The sequence below is a fragment of the Solanum verrucosum genome, unplaced genomic scaffold (genome assembly GCF_900185275.1).
Source record: "Solanum verrucosum unplaced genomic scaffold, falcon-dt-bn FXZP01000169.1, whole genome shotgun sequence".
In the NCBI taxonomy this organism is placed as follows: domain Eukaryota; kingdom Viridiplantae; phylum Streptophyta; class Magnoliopsida; order Solanales; family Solanaceae; genus Solanum; species Solanum verrucosum.
The window spans coordinates 310,707-329,202 of record NW_026020007.1 but is presented as its reverse complement, the minus strand read 5'-3'; the positions used below and the strand labels follow the sequence as shown (position 1 = coordinate 329,202).

At 33.1% G+C, this 18,496-nt stretch overlaps 1 pseudogene; it reads right to left on the bottom strand.

Annotated features, from left to right (window-relative positions):
* Window positions 1–1,353: 1,353 nt before the first annotated feature.
* LOC125819749 (uncharacterized) lies at window positions 1,354–8,583 on the bottom strand (annotated as a pseudogene).
* Window positions 8,584–18,496: the final 9,913 nt, after the last annotated feature.

Genomic DNA, 18,496 nt, shown 5'->3' with positions numbered 1-18,496 from the left:
TGCGCAAATTTTATTCGCGTACTTTGTTGTCGTTGAGTGGCTCGTTGACACCAGAGTTTTGGGTATCAATACACTGGTGATTGAGATCATTCTATCCTGAGAGGACATATTCCAAATCAAACCTCGGATACTATAGGGGAATAATTTCTTTAAGGGGACAATGTGCATTCAGTGGGCTTGATCTTCTTCCCATTATGTAATATACAGATTCTGGTACATTTTACAGATTTTAGTTTTTGTTAATTAATTTTTGTTCTTCACTGTTTTATTTAAACTTTGGTAACTTAGTGTTTCTGCAAAGGTTTTTTTTGGTATCACTAGTGTTGTTTAGAATACAGCTTGCATAACATAATTTTCATAATGCTATAATTCAATTATAGATCGATCGAGTAAAAGGACAATTTCTCTTTACATAACAAAATTTAAATAACTTTCTTAAAGCGGTATCTTCGTTTTTTAATATGAAAAGAGACAAGCATAACCTTTTTTTTTGGGGGGGGGGGGGTGGTTCTTTACCCTTTTTAGAAAAGATGGGGAGTAAAAAAGAGTAATTTCAGTTTCTTGATTATTTGTGCTATTTGTGCTATTTGGTAGGTAAGAAAAAAATTTGGCTCAAGAATATTTATACATAATTTAGAAAAACACTAAAGAGTGATAGTTGAGGATCAGGAGCGGCTCAAACTATTATAAGCACTCTAAAGTCAAATAAATTTTATTGATAGGCCTTAAATTTTAAGAAAATCATAATTGCAAATATGATTCATGTTTGATAACTCGACATATTTGAATTCTAAGAAGTAAAACAAAAGTACTCTATGATGTAACTTTTTTTTTAAAAAAAAATGTTTGTTGTTTTATATATATAAAAAAATAAGGTGAGAGTTGGAAAATAGAAGTTGGTTCTTGGAGTTGATAAACATAAATCCATACCAAACACACCCTTAAAGCAAATACATAAACATATGCCAATACCAAGATTTTTGCTATTTATAAATATCATTGGAAGAAACTTAATGGGACCAAATTCCATAGTTTTCATTCCTCCAACTCGGTGACAGACGTTCATCCTCCACTGGATGAAATTAAAAAGTAAATTAAATAGCATTTACGGCCACATCCATTAATCCTTTATCTAATGAACTATAAAGTAAATATGCCTATACAGCGACAGACAGAGAAATACAAATATAAATAAAATAGCCTTTACGGCCATAACCATTCATCCTCCACCGAATGAACTACAAGAGTAAATATCATGGCCTTTACGGCAACAGTCGTCCATCCTCTATCGGATGAACTTTGAAACTAAATATGATAACCCTTGTTGGATTTGGCTGATGAAATTGATACAGATCATTTGGGGGTTGCAAATGACATAATCTCTATTATAGCTTGCTTGTACATTTCTTCCATTGTGGATGCTTCGGAGAATTGAGCTATGCCAGTTCCACCTTTAGCCTGAATATACATAAAACATGTTTTTAGAACCAAGCAATAACAACAACAATAATATATTCAGTAAAATCTTACAAGTGAGGTCTGAAGAGAGTAATATATACACATGATTACCCATATGATCTTGTAAAAGTAAAAAGACTATTTTTGTTAGACACTCCACTCATGTAAAACAATTTTAATAATTTTTAAACATAATCTATGACTATACTATATGTAGTAGCAAATAGAAAGTTTCAACCTCAAGGTGAAACTAGGTGAGAGGAGGCATTTAAAAAAAAGAAAAGAAAGATAGATATACTTTTTTTACCTTCATTTCATGTGAAGATAATGTTTAATTAGACGTGAGACTTATGAAAGAAAAAAACAACTATTTCTCAAACACCCTTAATTTTAAATCAAAAAATTTCCCAACGTGTGTCATTCTTTAATTTCCTGATCACTCAAACAAAGACACATAAAGTAAATCAGAGAGTATGTTAACTAAAAATCCTAGTTCACAATCTTCAAAATGACCAACATATTATTTAGAAGAAAATGAAAAGACTTACATGAGCTTGGATCATGAACATGCTTCTGAATTGATCAGATGAAACTTGAGCACACACAATCTCAATCTTATGTTTCCCCAAAACATAACAAATGAATGTGAATAGCCCTGACTTCTTAGGACAACACACACTAATATGTGCATCTTCACCACAAACATTTAGTATCACGTTTGGTGAACTCCATGTCATAAAACCTGTTGGAATGTTATTATTCACCATAAGGGGACTAGCACCATGAGTTGTTGGTGTAATAGCGGATGAATTACGAATTGATCCTTGATCACCCAGATATTTCTCCCAACTATTACCAGCATTTGTGAATTTCTGTGAACTCATCAACCTTATGCTATGTTCTTGAAGCCTTTCTAGTTTTTCCTGTTCAAGCTTCTCAAAAGTATTCTGCAGTTTTAGGATGTGGTTCACTGCTTTCTCAACAATGGTAGACTTATCAGCCTGCATATACACAAAATATGAAATTAATTTAATTTCTACTTCAGAGGCAAAGTCAGGATTTTCACTGATTAAGGAGAAGTAAATACATACCAAGAAGTCAAGGGAATACCATATCTACTATATATATGCACGAGTTAATTAGTTTCAGGTCATTTATTAGTGTCTGAAAGTAAAAATTACAAAAAAAAAGGCTATAATTTGGAATCTATAATCTTCAAACCCTGTTTATTAATATGCATCTGACCAATCTATCCTTCTTATAAAATTAATTGTAATAAGCAATTTATACATAAAAAGTGTTATTAGTTGTAATTAATATGAAAAATAAGCAAGTTTTATCGGTAAAAATAAGTGAAAATACGCTACTACTAGTGTAATGATTCTGTATATGGTTAATTTATACAAATTAAATTGATATAAAAATTAATACTTGTTAATTACTTCAATGAGTTACAAAGATCTTATGATTATACGGATTAAGAAAATGCTATTTTTGACAAATTTACAATGGAATTAGAATAATGTTAAAAATTTCATATTCTTATGCTACAAGAGAAAAAACAAAGAAATTTGTGGAAATTCATTTTTATAACTATATACGCGAAAAAACCGGATGTTCTATATTGTTTTACCCTTCCTTTTTTTGTAAAACAAAATACGTCTTATTATTCTATTTTGGAATTAACATGTTGAGATGTACAAATTAGTAATAAGGAAAATGTGTATATCACAAAATAAATTTATTCCAATTGAGTCGAGGGTCTACTAGAAATAGTCTCTCTAATTTTTTACTTTTTTTAGTTTATTTCAAAACATTAAATAATGTTTCTTTCATTTTTGTCAATTTTTAAATTTAACTTCCACATGATATGTTTAAGATTACAAGATTAAAAAATATTTTGGTATATATATATATATACATATACACACACATGGAAATCAAGTTACATTTTCACATAGAATCATGTCTCCTTTAGTAAGCTTCCTAAAAATATTCTCCTAAGATTTATTTACTCAATTTAGAAAGTTGGAAAAAATGGGACTATCACGTATGAAAAGGGTTATCATATGTGATTGCCAAAAAGAACCAACCAATGAACTAATTTTTTAAATCATTTTACAAGTTTCTATTTTATTTTTAAAAAATTCATGTTCATTTTCCCAATAATTCTCGATGACTTGACTATGATTATTAATTAAGGTTGCGGAAGACAATAAAAGGAAAATAACAAAAAAATTTATTTCAGCTAATCATAAAATTTATTGAATTATTTCCCTTTTGATCGATAAGATATCGGATGATAAAAAATAAGGTATGTCATTGAAAGAATTTATATTTTACCTTAGCAAGGAGATTAGGAATCGAAGCACGGAGAGTCTCGAACAAGATTCCAATTTTCCTTGTCCTTTCTCTCGCCGTCCATATGTGTATCTCATGCTCTAATCCTCCTCTATCTCCAGTTCCATCAGCACCAGAATTTAATTCAGCAATTTCCTTACCGTTCTTTTTTTGGTTGGGTGGACTTCTCTTCTTACCAACATTGATACTCGCTTCAACCACCTCATTAACAACTGTCAGCGGCTGATAAGTATCAGATCTAGTTGGATCTGGCAACTTGTCACCCCCAAACGTCACTCCACTCCCAATTTGATTGTCATTCAAGTTCAGGTACGACCAAACATCATTAGTTTCCCATGGAAAAACATGATTATTCTCGCCGCCTCCATTCATTTTTTTTCTTTTTCAGGTGGTTTGATACTGTACCCTAAGTTACACCTATATATAGAATATTTTCTTGTAGGGGGCAAAGTGTAAAATTGAGAAATGAGGGATTGGATATGATGAATATTGAATATGAAAAGAATATACAAAAGGGTGACAAAAAGAAAAAAAAAAGAGAAAAAATATAAAAAGTAGAGATAAAAAAGGATGATTCATTTGTAATGAATAAAAAAACAAAATACAACCATAAGCCAAAATACCGTTACTGGTAAACAAAAAACGGTAGCTAAAGTACTTTTTGTTATAGATTTTGTTCTCACTCAATTGGGCCTCAATTCACACTTACCTCTACTAAAAATAATTAATTAATATTAATTACTAGGGATAAGGGTCTGAAAAATGTCCCAACTTTGGTTGGATTTGCTGTTGCGATACTAAACTTTCATGAGGACCTATTACCTCCCTAAACTATTTAATACCGTATTTTTTACCCCCTGAACTATTTAATAGTGTATTTTAAAGGTATATAAGTGCCCACGTGGACACATTACTATTTATAATTTTGCATTATTTTTTATGTCCACGTGGGAAAATATATATGTTTAAAATACGGTATTAAATAGTCTAGGGAGGTAATAGGTCCTCATGAAATTTTAGTATCGCAACAGCAAATTCGACCAAAGTTGGGTATTTTTCAGACCCTTATCCCTAATTACTAATGCTAAGTTACAAAGTTAATCAAGCTATTATTCTCATCTATACAGACTAGACTATGTTTTTTTTTTCAATTAAAATGATTGTATATAAGTATAATTACTTAAGATTTATTTTTTTTAGAATGCAAGTCTTAATTCTTAAGTTATATGAATTAGGTGAGTCTGAGTTGTAGTCTTATAATATAAGAGGTTACATGACTAGCGTTAATGAGATTTTAATAATAGATTATTCACGTGATTATTAATGTTAATGAAATTTAATTAATAGCTGGCTCCTACTATATACATTAGATTTTACGCATCCTTTTACTATTCAAGTTAATCACATTAGAATTAATAATTAAGCAAGTGTTTTTCCGTAAAGAAAATTTTTTATCACGCAATATTCATTCCATATAAAAGAAAAAGATCATCATTTTATTTCATCTTCTGGCAAAGATGTTAAAATGCCTCTAAATTCTAATTATGGCTTTCCCTTTATTAGGGGAAAAAAGGAATTGGTTAGGATATTAATTCCTTTGCTAATCCTCCACTAGTTTGTAGCTAGCAAGTTTTTATGATAATTCATTAATAAATGTTATAATCAATTTTTTTATTATTATTGGTATAAAAAAAATTTATTGCTAATTTATTTTAATGATGACAATCAGGAGTATCAAATGTAAGGAGGTGTATTGACTGGCTTGGTTTGGTTTTGAAATTTATCGGTTCAATTTATTGGTGGTTTGTATACATGCTAAATCGTTATAGAACTATTACGATAAAGGCCGATTGATTATTGATTTATCGGTCTAACCGTTAAGATTTGATTTTAAAAAATCATTGAAAATCACTTACAAACAAGGTGACAAACCAAATAAATCATGCATATGAGTTGACAGATTGCATCTTTCTCAAAAGCAAAGATATTCACATTTTAGAATTTTTGAGAGTTAAAAGCAGTCATTAATACACGTATGAAACTAAACTCTAAGTCAAGGACTTTATATACTAAATGGTATAAATATTTATTTTTAATTTACTATGGGGTTATAGATAACTCGTTAAGAAAAAATCTCAACCCGTTCAAAAGCAATTCATGATAATAAAAAAATCAAAATTGTTACCGAAACCATCGAACAAATAACACATTATTGATAAACCAATAATTTTTTCTGTTTGATTTTGAACAACCCTAATCAAACGACTGAGTTAAATTGAATTTGGGCATGTTAATATAATTGAGTTATTAAATAAATGAGTCAAGTTACTTGGATTGAAATGGACTAAATTCCGAATCATAACTCAATCCACCAAATTCTTATTAAGTTTTAATTTTTTTATGAGAAACTTTCGCAAATAGCCACAATAATAAACTTAATTACGCTCCATAGCTATTGTTTGCATAACGAGTTGTACCTACACTTTAAGTTGCTTCATTTGTATAATTCGCAGATTTGTATAATTCACAGTTTGTATAATTTGCGGGTATATTTGTATAATTAAGTTATTTTTGTATAAATTCAAAATAGCAAATTTATACAATTACAAACATCAGAAGTGTATACAGTTATACAAATTCCTAAAAGCTTTTCTCACAAACTTCGGACCATTAAAACTTTGTTCTCTTCTGAGTCAACTTTGTCAATGGGGACGAAATAGATGAGAATCCCTCGACAAACCTTCTATAATAACCAACCAATCCCAAGAAACTCCCAATATCCGTTGGAGATGTGGGTCTGAGCCAGTTTTGCACTGCTTCAATCTTCTAAGTGTCAACTTGTATCCGTTCTCCAGATACAATGTGGCCTAAGAACGCCACGGACCCAAGCAAAATTCACACTTGGAAAATTTGGCATACAACTCTCTATCTTTGAGAGTTTGGAAAACTACTCTGAGATGATTAGCATGATCATTCTTATTCCTCGAATAAATCAGAATGTCAACAATAAATAGGATAACAAACATATTAAGATAAGGCTTAAACACTTTGTTAATAAGGTTCATGAACGTTGCAGGAGCATTAGCCAAGCCAAAAGACATAACCAGAAACTCATAATGACCATAGCGGATCCTGAATGTTGTCTTTGGAATATCACTCTCTTTTACCCTCAACTAATGATTGTCAATCTAAGGTCTATCTTATAGAAGCAAGCGGCACCCTAAAAGTTGATAGAAAAGATCATTAATTCTCGGAAGAGAATACTTATTCTTTATAGTAACCTTGTTCAATTGGCCGTAATCAATACACATCCTAAGAGAAACATATTTCTTTCTCACAAATAAGACGGGAGTGCCCTAAGGTGAGACACTTGGTCAAATTAAACCTTTATCAAGAAGATCTTTAAACTGCTTTTTTAACTCTTTCAACTCAGCTGGATCCATTCTATATGGTGGAATAGAGATAGGTCGAGTATCAGGAATAATATCTGTACCGAAGTCTATTTCTCTCTGAGAAGGGACTCTGGAAGATCATCTGGAAAGACCTCTGGAAACTCACTCACAACTGGAACTGACTGAATAAGTGATGTGTCAACACTAGAGTCATTAACTCGGACTAAGTGATAGATGCACCCCTTGGAAACTAACTTTCTGGCCTTAAGGGATGAAATAAAATGACCTTTAGGCACTGCTGAACTACTCCTCCACTTAATAACTGGCTCATTAGGAAACTGTAACTTAACTACTCGAGCTCTACAATCAACTAAGGCATAACAAGCATGAATCCAGTCCATACCTAGAATAACATCAAAGTCCACCATGTCTAACTCGAGTAAGTCAACCATGGTGTCCTTGTGATTGACTAAAATGGTATAATCACGATAAACTCTCTCAGTTAGAATAGACTCACCAACAGGTGTAGAAACACTGAAGGGCTCAATAAGTTGCTTAGGAAGGATATAAGATCTCATAGAAATATATGGAGTCATAAAATATAGACTCCCACTTGGATCAAGCAACGCATATACATCAAAATAAAAGACTTTGATCATATCAGTGACAACATCTAGTGAATTCTCTTGCTCTTGGAGACTAGATCATACCAGTGATAACATATGGTGAATTCTCTTGCTCTTGGAGACTAGTGATAGCATACAGACGGTTTGCTCCTCCATCTGTCCTTGAAGTAGCTCTTCTAGGTGCAACTCTATCTGTTGGAGCCGCTAAAGAAGATTGGGCTCTATTTCCCCATTACCATTACCCTGCCTGTTCTTGGGGAACTCTCTCATGAATTGACCTGTCTGACCACACTTGAAGCAACTAGTGGAGCCATCACGACATGCTCATGGTGGTTCCTACCACACTTAGCACATGCAGGAGTCCGGTTGGCCCCTTGTGCCACACTACCTTGAGATTGAGTAGGTATAACTCTGAAGTTCTGCGAATTCTAATTCATGAACTCACCTCTGTTCTTTGGTGCAGGTGCACTAGCAGATGGTGGAGCATGTCTAGTTGGCTTTTGTTGAAAAGATGATCGGTTCGCATTACCCTTATGCTGCCCAGACTCATTACTTGTTGTCTTAGCCTTCTTGTTACGGAACTCTTCCCTATCTCTCAACTTGTCTTCCTCAATCTGCTGCACATGGATCATTAGCCTTGTTGTGTCCATGTCTCCTATCAACATAGGAACCTTCCTATCTTTTCTTGACATGCGAAATAACCAAGAAACAAACAAGCCCACCATGCTCCTCACGTCAGCAACCATCTCCGAAGCATAACGGGATAGTTGAGTGAACTTGAGGTTGTACTCATGCACACTCATGGATTCTTGCTTAAGAGTGAGGACTTCTCTTACCTTGACCTCTCTCAGCTCACGGGAAAACAAACACCCCATGAAGGCACCTTCAAACACAACCCAGCTCACAATTGATGCTCCTTCAACTTTACTCTTCTTCCATTAGTCGTACCAGACCCTAGAAACACCCTTCAGTTGGTATGCAACTAACTCCACACGCTTAGAAGCTACAATATGCATCACCTCAAACACTTTCTACAACTCTCCCATAAAGTTTTTTGGATCCTCAGTGACACTTGAACCGGTGAACCCTGGAGGATTTATCCTCAAGAACTCACGGATTCTAGATGTATCAGGAACATCCTATCGAACCCCTCTCTGTTGCCCAGCTTGGTTGCTCACACCTTAACTCAACATCCAAATAGCATCCCGAAACTCAACATTAGTGACCTCTCCTTGGGGTTGCACTTCTGGTGCATTGGGGACCCCTTGATCCCGGGGATCAACATTTCTCCTAAAAGGACAAAACAACTCTTCATGGAGGCATGATCTGAAAGATACGCGCAAGCATGAATTAGAAAGAGACTTTTATAGAGTTGAACTCTATCGCACGAAAAGAGAATGAAAGAAGTGAGATATTTCCTAAATGACGTAGCCTCTTAATTATAGATGTGGCGCGCTTCACACCGATAACTAAGAGTCTACAAACACGGCTTCATAGACACCCTAGGACTCTTGAACTTTGTGCTCTGATACCAAGTTTATCACGCCCCGAGCCTACACTCTGGGAGTAATAGGCACTCGAGAACCACTGTTGGCCCCAAGCGAACCCTTGGCATGGCTCAACTCTCAACAGAAGACTTACTCAACAATATATGAACTCAAAAGTAAAGCTTTAACTCAAATGTCTCTAGTATATAACTTAGAATATTTAAAGTATTCAACTAGCCAAAAAAGGCAATTCAAGTCTCAAACATTAAGAATGGAAATGAAAAAGACTTCTCAAAACACTATTGTCTATTAAGCCTCTAATAACTATGATAGATGTCGGGATAAGACCCATGACATCTTAGAAAAACTGAAAATACAAGTGAAATCCTCCGGAAGCAAGTAGGCTCACTTAAGCAACTTTGGAACTGCAAGTGGTATCAACGGTGCACCTGTTGATGACCCTAAACTCCTATATATGTGAATGGCGTCAAGACATGGAATGTACGAGCATACAAGGGGAACTCTAAAGCACATACATAACCTTGAACTGATAAAAGGGAAGAACATACTCACCTCAACTCAAACTCAGAAATACTCAACTCAGATCAATATAAAAGCAACAATAAAAATGCATTATAAAGAAAGCTTTTGAAACAATAAATAATAACTCAATGTATTTAAAAATATAATAATAACTCTTTTACTCTTATTTGGGAGATTTTCTAACCGACAACCATCACTATGAGTTATGTGATGATACAACGTCTCACCCACGCTTCCAGAACTATCTTATACCTTGCCGGAGTATAAGACATCCTCAACTAAGTGGATCCACTAAGTTATGCTTTAAAGCAATAAGAAAATAATCTAAAAAGTATGACCCTTTTTACCCATGTTGGCATACATGGTTTATGAGGACTTTAAGTTATCTAAACTCATCCCCGTATCGGTGCTCAATACTACTCCCAATAATATAGCTCATGCTCATATGTTTAAAAACATTTCCTCATCCTCAAACTTCGAGATTATTACTCAAAAGGTTCTCTTAAAAGAGATAGTGCTCTAAAACTTTTCATGAACTCATTTAGAAATCAAAGTTTCCTCTCATTTTACATGTAAACCATTTACTCTTGGGAATACTTAGTTCCCGTATAATCATTTTGAAAAATGAAACTCGACTCTCCTCACCATCATACTCAAGTTTAAAACAAGTTTAAAAAGTTTGCAAAAGACTTCTCAAAATGACTTAAAGGTTCTCTCAAACTTGACTCTTAATCTTTTCTTGAATTTGAAATGTGAATTCAAGAGTTATGATTCATGATATATAATATCTCTCGATGATTAATGAAGGTTTAAATAGTTAGGATTAAGAAATGAATGAAAGGTCGACTCAAAGGAACAATTGCGGAAAGAAGGGCGGCAGGGAAAGTTGGCTGACGCTCCTGGCACATCCCTAGCGCGCCGCGCCAGCCCTCCACTTACTGGGGCTGGTTTGTAGCGCACTACAGGTGCAGGGAGCCAGCCCTCTTGGTGCATCTAGGTGTTGTTGCCCCAGCCAATTCCCAAAACATTTCGACGAATTTTTCTTCTTGATTTTTGGCCCTAATTCACCTAGAATCGAATGATTTCTTCCAAACTCTCTTAGATTCGAATACCCAATATAAGTAAACGAAAATACACTCAAGAACAACTCTCAAACTCATAATATTCACCCCAAGAACTCATCAAACCCCAATATTAAAGATTTAAGAACGAAACTTCAAGAAAACTCATCAAAAACTTCAATACATGGACTTTCATGGACGAAATTAAATCAAGAAACTCATGATTGGCGTGAGGGTGAACAAACTCATCACTATGAAAGCTTACATACCTCGAAAGGATCAAATCCTTGGCAAAATTCATCGAATATCGCAAGAAGTCTTGAACGCTTGAAGCTTTTCTCCCTTTTCTTCTCTTGAACTTTGCCCTAACTTTCCAAATGCTTTTAGACTTTAGAGTAAACTGATTTTAATCAGATTTGACCTCTAATTTGGGTGAGAAAACGTGTGGACCTAGTGGTGTAAGGAAAAGACCAAAATATCCCTCTATAATTTGGATGAATTTTCTTAATTGGACAGGCTGAATTCAAACGGTCATATCTCCCTCATCCGAACTCGAAATTTATCAAACTTGGTGGTGTTGAAAAGAGGACTCAAAGATCTTTCATTTGATATCTTATGGGCCACCTAACACATCCAGTAGTAAACGTTATGGTCATTTGAAGTTGACCCAAAACACACAATTGAAGACTAACTTGCACAAATCTCAAATTGGCTATTTCTAATTTAGTTCTTTCAATAAATTGCCCTTTCTAACACCGAGGTGTTACACTTTCTTCCCCAAGTCTTCTTCTCCTAGTTCTCCTCCCCCCCCCCCCCCCACAATTCTCCTTTTTCTCCTATTCTTGTTCTTCATCAAGTCAAATCAACACTCGATTCCATAACATTCTGTCAATGGAGAATAATGTGATTCTCCTACAACATCATGAAAGTTGAATTGCAAAGCAACAATTTATTAGTTCTCACGTTGACGCAATTATAGTAGAATCTACTTCTGATTATAAAAATTTAATCACACAAATTTTAAACAAAATCAAGATTAATACTTTTGAAAACATTGAGATTAACTATGGAATTGTATTTGGATTTTCGCTATTGAAAATATCTAATAATATAAGCATGAAAGTTTATATTGAGTTGAAGAAGTAGAAAAATCCTGAAATTACGTCATATCCATTGTTGCTCAAATACAATCATTATTTTACCAAACCAATCCTCAATCTTTATGTGAAACATCTAAATCCTCAATGATACCATGAGCTTCCACTTTATCTAAAGAAAATACCTCTTCCTTTCTCTCTTCTTGATCAGCGGATCCAGAGTGATCATGTGAAGCCTCCCTTCTCGTTGGCACGGAAAACAAATTACTTTTTTGAGCTCCTGAATAATCAATTAGACAAATTTTCTTTTACTTTTGAATACTTGCCTAGAGAAAGCAGCGAATTACTTTATGCCAGCCACTTGACTGTAAGGAGAGGAGCGACAGTGAAATGGTGATTCCTCCATTTCCATTGAAATAGGGAGGGTCTCCTTCCCCACCATTCCGACCTATTATTGATAGGGATTTTATCGATGCTAAAAATACCTTGCTTACCAAGCCGCCCACTTGAGAAGCTACTCGCTAGAAAGAAGCGAGAAGGAAGTGAAACTGTCTATAAAGCTTTGCTTCTCCCCCTGTAGTCATAATACTCGGCTTGTCGCTACTTAGATTTAAAAGGTAACCGACGGTTTACAACTTTCTCCGCTACTTTGTCAATTTTTGTGATTTGATTTCTCTCAGGTTTGAAGCTCAAGTTCCGTCAATGTCATTTTACATATCTTTCTTCATGTTTCAGACAATCAATTCAATGGATTAACCTAATTTTAGCTTCAAATAATACTCTTTAACTTACAATTGATAATTTCCCTGCAAATCTAAAAATGCAACCCATGTTCTTCATCTTCTTTAGAACAATTGCTATAAAAATTTGATGCAAAATCACCTCAACCCTTCTTCAAATCACTCCAAATTCTAGATATAAGCTTTCCTCACCGTTTCGATTCTTTTGGTATATTACCCACTCAAAACGGGGATCGTTTGTGGGAAGTCGAAATAAGTACTCAAGCTTTTGAACTAACTTTAATGGTGGTTTAAGTTGTGCTTTACGGTTTCAACCTTGAACTTCAATTTTCAGCCACACGAAATTCTTCAAACCATTAACGAAATTACTTGCTCCCAATTCAAGAATATAGATTCAAAAAAAACATATGGAAGCTTATCCATTTCCATGGAAATTCAGCGTTCTTCAGAACTAAAATCGTAGCTATGAACTCAATTGACCAGTGTTTTCAGCTTCAAACAACTAGCAATCAACATTATAATCAACAAAATTCAAATAAGAAGATCAAAAGACAGATCTATAAATTTTGACCTTTTAACCTTCAACAAAGTTTTTAAATGATGAATCAAAAAGGGAAAATCTAAAAAAAAAGTTTTAAATAAAATTTCCACCTATCAAACGTGTGCATTTCACTTATCAACATAAATGTGGTTGAGACTTTTTAAGGGTGTAATAATTTCAATTTTAAACAGTTCAGGGGGGTGATAGGACCCCCGTGAAATTCAAGTGTGTAGTTGGAAATTCGAGTATAGGTTAGGGGGGCATTTGATCATTTTCTCATTGTTTATATACAACTTTGAAATTATTTTAGGTTTAATAGTGGGGTTTTTTTAAGTTGGGAAAAAATTATTTTATTTTAAAATGCCTATTCTTGAATAAAATAATAATAGGCTTAAGTCATACATGGCTCCTTAAAGTTGTCCGCATATTTCACTTAGACATCTCAATTTAGCCTTGTTGAACACTTAAATCTTAACAAATTTATACCTATTTGACACAAAATGATAATTAATAAAAACACAAACATGCGTGCATCTCAAACGCATATATTGACACGTGACAATTGAATTAATTTGTTTATAAACTCTATTCAAATAATCCCAAAGGAATTTTAAGAAAACAAAGTATTATGTTTAAGTTAACCCACCCCCACCCCACTCCACCCTTCTTCTTTCTTTTTTTCCGGCGAACTTATTTTCCTTTTCACTGTTACTCAGCTATCAGTAAACCATTGCCTCTACCCTCCTCCTTCTTCTCCGTCGGATCTTACTTTCCTTTCTACTGGGCTGCTGCGACTTCAACTGCCCGTAAATTATCGCCTCCACCCCTTTCTCGAATCTCATCCCTTTCACCAATCCCCGACACCAATAATATACTATTGATCCTTATCTAAGTTAACCCCTCATTCACCTTTCATAGCGTTAAAACCTTTCACTCATTTCATCTTCTTTCCACCAGTAGTCATTTATCACAATTACAAGATAAAAAAAATTATCGAGAAAAATAATCAACCTTGCTAACGGAAACAATGGAGCTTCGCCGGATTATTTGAGACTTAAATTAGATCTTCATGGAAAAAAGAAGAAGGAAAAAACAGAAAAGAATTGGAGAATCGGAGAGGGTGAGAGGTGGGGGGTGGGTGGAGCTGTGTAAAGAATGATAAATAGTTCTAGGGAAGATGGAGGAGAAGATAGAAAACGTTCCTGCCCTTTTAAATTAATTAATTAATTATTATTATTTATTAATTAGATGTATAAGTCGAAAAGAAAAAGAAAAAATATATTTTCAAATTGCTTTACGCGCTTAAGAAGGGTGAAATACACCCTTTTTACCATGTCAGCCTTTTGTGTCTAATAGGAATCACTTTTGAACATATAAGGTGTTCAATAGGTACAAGGCTTGATAGAGGTGTCTAAGTAAATATGTGGACAACTTTTCATTTGGCTATAGATTTTCCAAGTAATATTTGGGGGGAAATTTGGCAAATAATGTTTGTCCATACAATTTGTCATTATTTGGCAAATATCCCAAATTCTCAAATACTAGTTTTTTCTAGTATTTGGGCCAAATCTCATTATTTGGATCTATTAAAAATTTAAATTTTACACCAAACTTTTATCTTTTACAAAAACACCATCTATAATAGTTGTTTGCGTTTTATTACATAATATTTTACGTGAACACCAAAGTAGTGATGAAATATTTAGTGAATATGAAAGTGATGATATGGTTGTTGATGAAAATGATGAACAATCGGCTCAGGGTAACAAAGTCATGTGCTTTGTCTACTTCACGATGTATGGAATGATGTTTGTTGCACTCACTCCAAACTACCACATTGCTCCAGTGTCATGGACACTACTTGTTATTTGTTGCAACGATGATCCAATTGACTTGTAATACAAACTTATGATTAGTTTTGATAGTTTTTAAAACTTATGGGTATAAATCATATTTTTCTAAAAAAGTGAAATATGTTTCCCAAATAATATGGCTAAGCACATGGTGTAATTTCACCCAAATAATATTTGTCAAGAATATTTGGAAATCTATGGTCAAACTTAAGGAGCTCCATATGACTTAAGCCATTATAATAAGTAAAGTAAATAATTTGTTCAGATAATTAAGGCCATGGCCGATTATATTGTAAAGAATTACAAAAAATATAAGTAAAATGATACTGAATAAATAGTAAAATCATCACTTATCACTAGTCCAACCAACTAAGGTAAATCACTTTGCGAAAGTGATGCAATAGTCTAACTCAACACAATTTGATCTTGATGAACGCAATGTTAAACATATATAAAGGACAAAAGGGAGTTGTTCTGATGATAAACATCTCTCACTTCCAATCTTAAAATTGTGAGTTTAAATTGCGAAGGAAGCAAAAATGTGAGAACTCATGAAAAGAGGGTAAAATAAATAAATAATAAAAACCACATACAAATGCATCACTTTTTATTAGATATTTAAATTAAGAGTTGTTCCTATTAAACATTTACAATATTCAATATTTTAAAAAAATTAGACACATTTTGCTGAGCTGACACATATGATGAGTTTCACCTAATATAAACGTGTGATAAGCCATTTCTTTTTTTACTTTCTGAGTGTGTTTGGTATGAAGGAAAACATTTTCCAGAAAATGTTTTTTCAATCTTCTCATGTTTGGTTGGGCTAAATGTTTTGGAAAATATTTTCTAAATCAACTCATTTTTCTCAAATTTAAGGAAAATGACTTTCCTTCTAAACTTAAGGAAAACATTTTCCAAAACTCTCTTCCAACTTCAAATTACAATTATTTTTTTGTTGAAAAAATCAATTTATTTTGTCCCTACCCTCAAACCACCCCCAACCAACCCCCCACCAATTTTTTTATTTTTTTTAAGCTTGTTTTTAAATTCAATTTTTTTACCCCACCCTCACTCCTACCCCCACCCCCTCTCAAAAAAATATTAAAAATTGTTTTTAAAAGATATTTCTAATTTCAATTTTTTATTTTTTTTACCCACTACCCTCCCCCCTCCCCCATCAACCCCTCTATCAGCAGAAGAACTCGAATTTGCAGAAGAAGAATGGAAATCGAAACCCTAAAATCTCAGAGAAGACGAAGGGCTAAACGAGAGAGATGTGAGTGTGTGCGTATCTGGAAAAAGAAGTAATTTAGTTGATTTTTTCTTTTATTTTGTTGATATATATATACTGTATTAACTTTCCAGAAAAACAGAAGAAAATCACGTGCACCTTATTTATCTAAAATTTGAGTTTGAATTTAAGGATAATTTAACATTGTTTGGTCCCTCAATTATAATAAATTTTAATTTTGTTCTTATAATATGAAATATTAAATATATTTAATTTTTAATTAATTTAAATATATAATTTTAGGCCCTTATGAAAAAAAAAAGTTTTAGAGTTTGTTTGGATTGATTTATTTTAAGTACTTTTAAGTTAAAATAGTTTTATAATATTTGTTAAGAATAAAAAAATATTTTTAAGTTACACTCAATCAAAAAAAGACACATTTCTAACAAAAATAGAACACGTCGAATTTTGAAAAACCAATATTTGTTCTGGTATTCTTCATCATCTTCTTGTGTGTTCTTGTTCGAGTGTGCAATTTTAATTCAAAGGTTTAAGAGAAAATCCTTCAGATTTGTTATAACTTTAGCTAAAGATTTTTCCACGAGTCAAAGACAACCCCAACATTAATTTCTCAACATTTTATCAAATCAAGTAACTTATTTTGAACTTTCAAACTTCTAAAAGATACCAGTAACGATATTTTGTTATCAAATAAAGAGCACGGTCTTACTTTAATTTCAATTAACAAGAACAATTGTTTGTAATTGAGGAAATGGTGAGAGCACAACAGTGACGAGAGTGGAGGCAATGGCGGAAATGGAGGTAGATAGAGGGTGTGTTTGGTATGAAGGAAAATGTTTTCCTGGAAAACAAGTTGATTTTTGACTTATTTTCTCATGTTTGGTTGGTGAGTAGAAAATATTTTCCGGAAAAGATTTTTAGTGTTTGATTTATGAATGAAAAATATTTTTGAGAAATATTTTTTATTTTTACTAGAGTAGAAAATAATTTTTGAAATTGAAATAGTTTTTAAAAACAAACTTAAATTGTTTTTGAGGGGTGGGGGTGGGGGGTGGTGGGTGGTAGGGGGTGGGTGAAGGGGGGGTCGAGGGTAGGGGTGAAAAATTGAAATTTTAAAGTTGAAAATATTTTTGAAAAACAAACTTAAAATTATTTTTTGGGGGTGGGGGGAGGCTGGTAGGGGTGGGTGGGTGGGGGTCGAGGGTAGGGGTGAAAAAATGAAATTGAAAATATTTTTTAAAAACAAACTTGAATTTTTTTTTTTTTTGGGGAGGGGGGTGGGGGGCTGGTAGGGGGTGGGTGGGTGGGGGTTCTAGGGCTGAAAAAATGAAATTTTGAAATTAATTTTTTTTTTAAAAACAAACTTAAATTTTTTTTTGGTGGGGGGGGGGGGGGGGGGGGTTAGGGGTTGTGCTCTCACCATTTCCTCAATTACAAACAATTGTTCTTGTTAATTGAAATTAAAGTAAGACCGTGCTCTTTATTTGATAACAAAAAATCGTTACTGGTATCTTTTAGAAGTTTGAAAGTTCAAAATAAGTTACTTGATTTGATAAAATGTTGAGAAATTAATGTTGGGGTTGTCTTTGACTCGTGGAAAAATCTTTAGCTAAAGTTATAACAAATCTGAAGGATTTTCTCTTAAACCTTTGAATTAAAATTGCACACTCGAACAAGAACACACAAGAAGATGATGAAGAATACCAGAACAAATATTGGTTTTTCAAAATTCGACGTGTTCTATTTTTGTTAGAAATGTGTCTTTTTTTGATTGAGTGTAACTTAAAAATATTTTTTTATTCTTAACAAATATTATAAAACTATTTTAACTTAAAAGTACTTAAAATAAATCAATCCAAACAAACTCTAAAACTTTTTTTTTTCATAAGGGCCTAAAATTATATATTTAAATTAATTAAAAATTAAATATATTTAATATTTCATATTATAAGAACAAAATTAAAATTTATTATAATTGAGGGACCAAACAATGTTAAATTATCCTTAAATTCAAACTCAAATTTTAGATAAATAAGGTGCACGTGATTTTCTTCTGTTTTTCTGGAAAGTTAATACAGTATA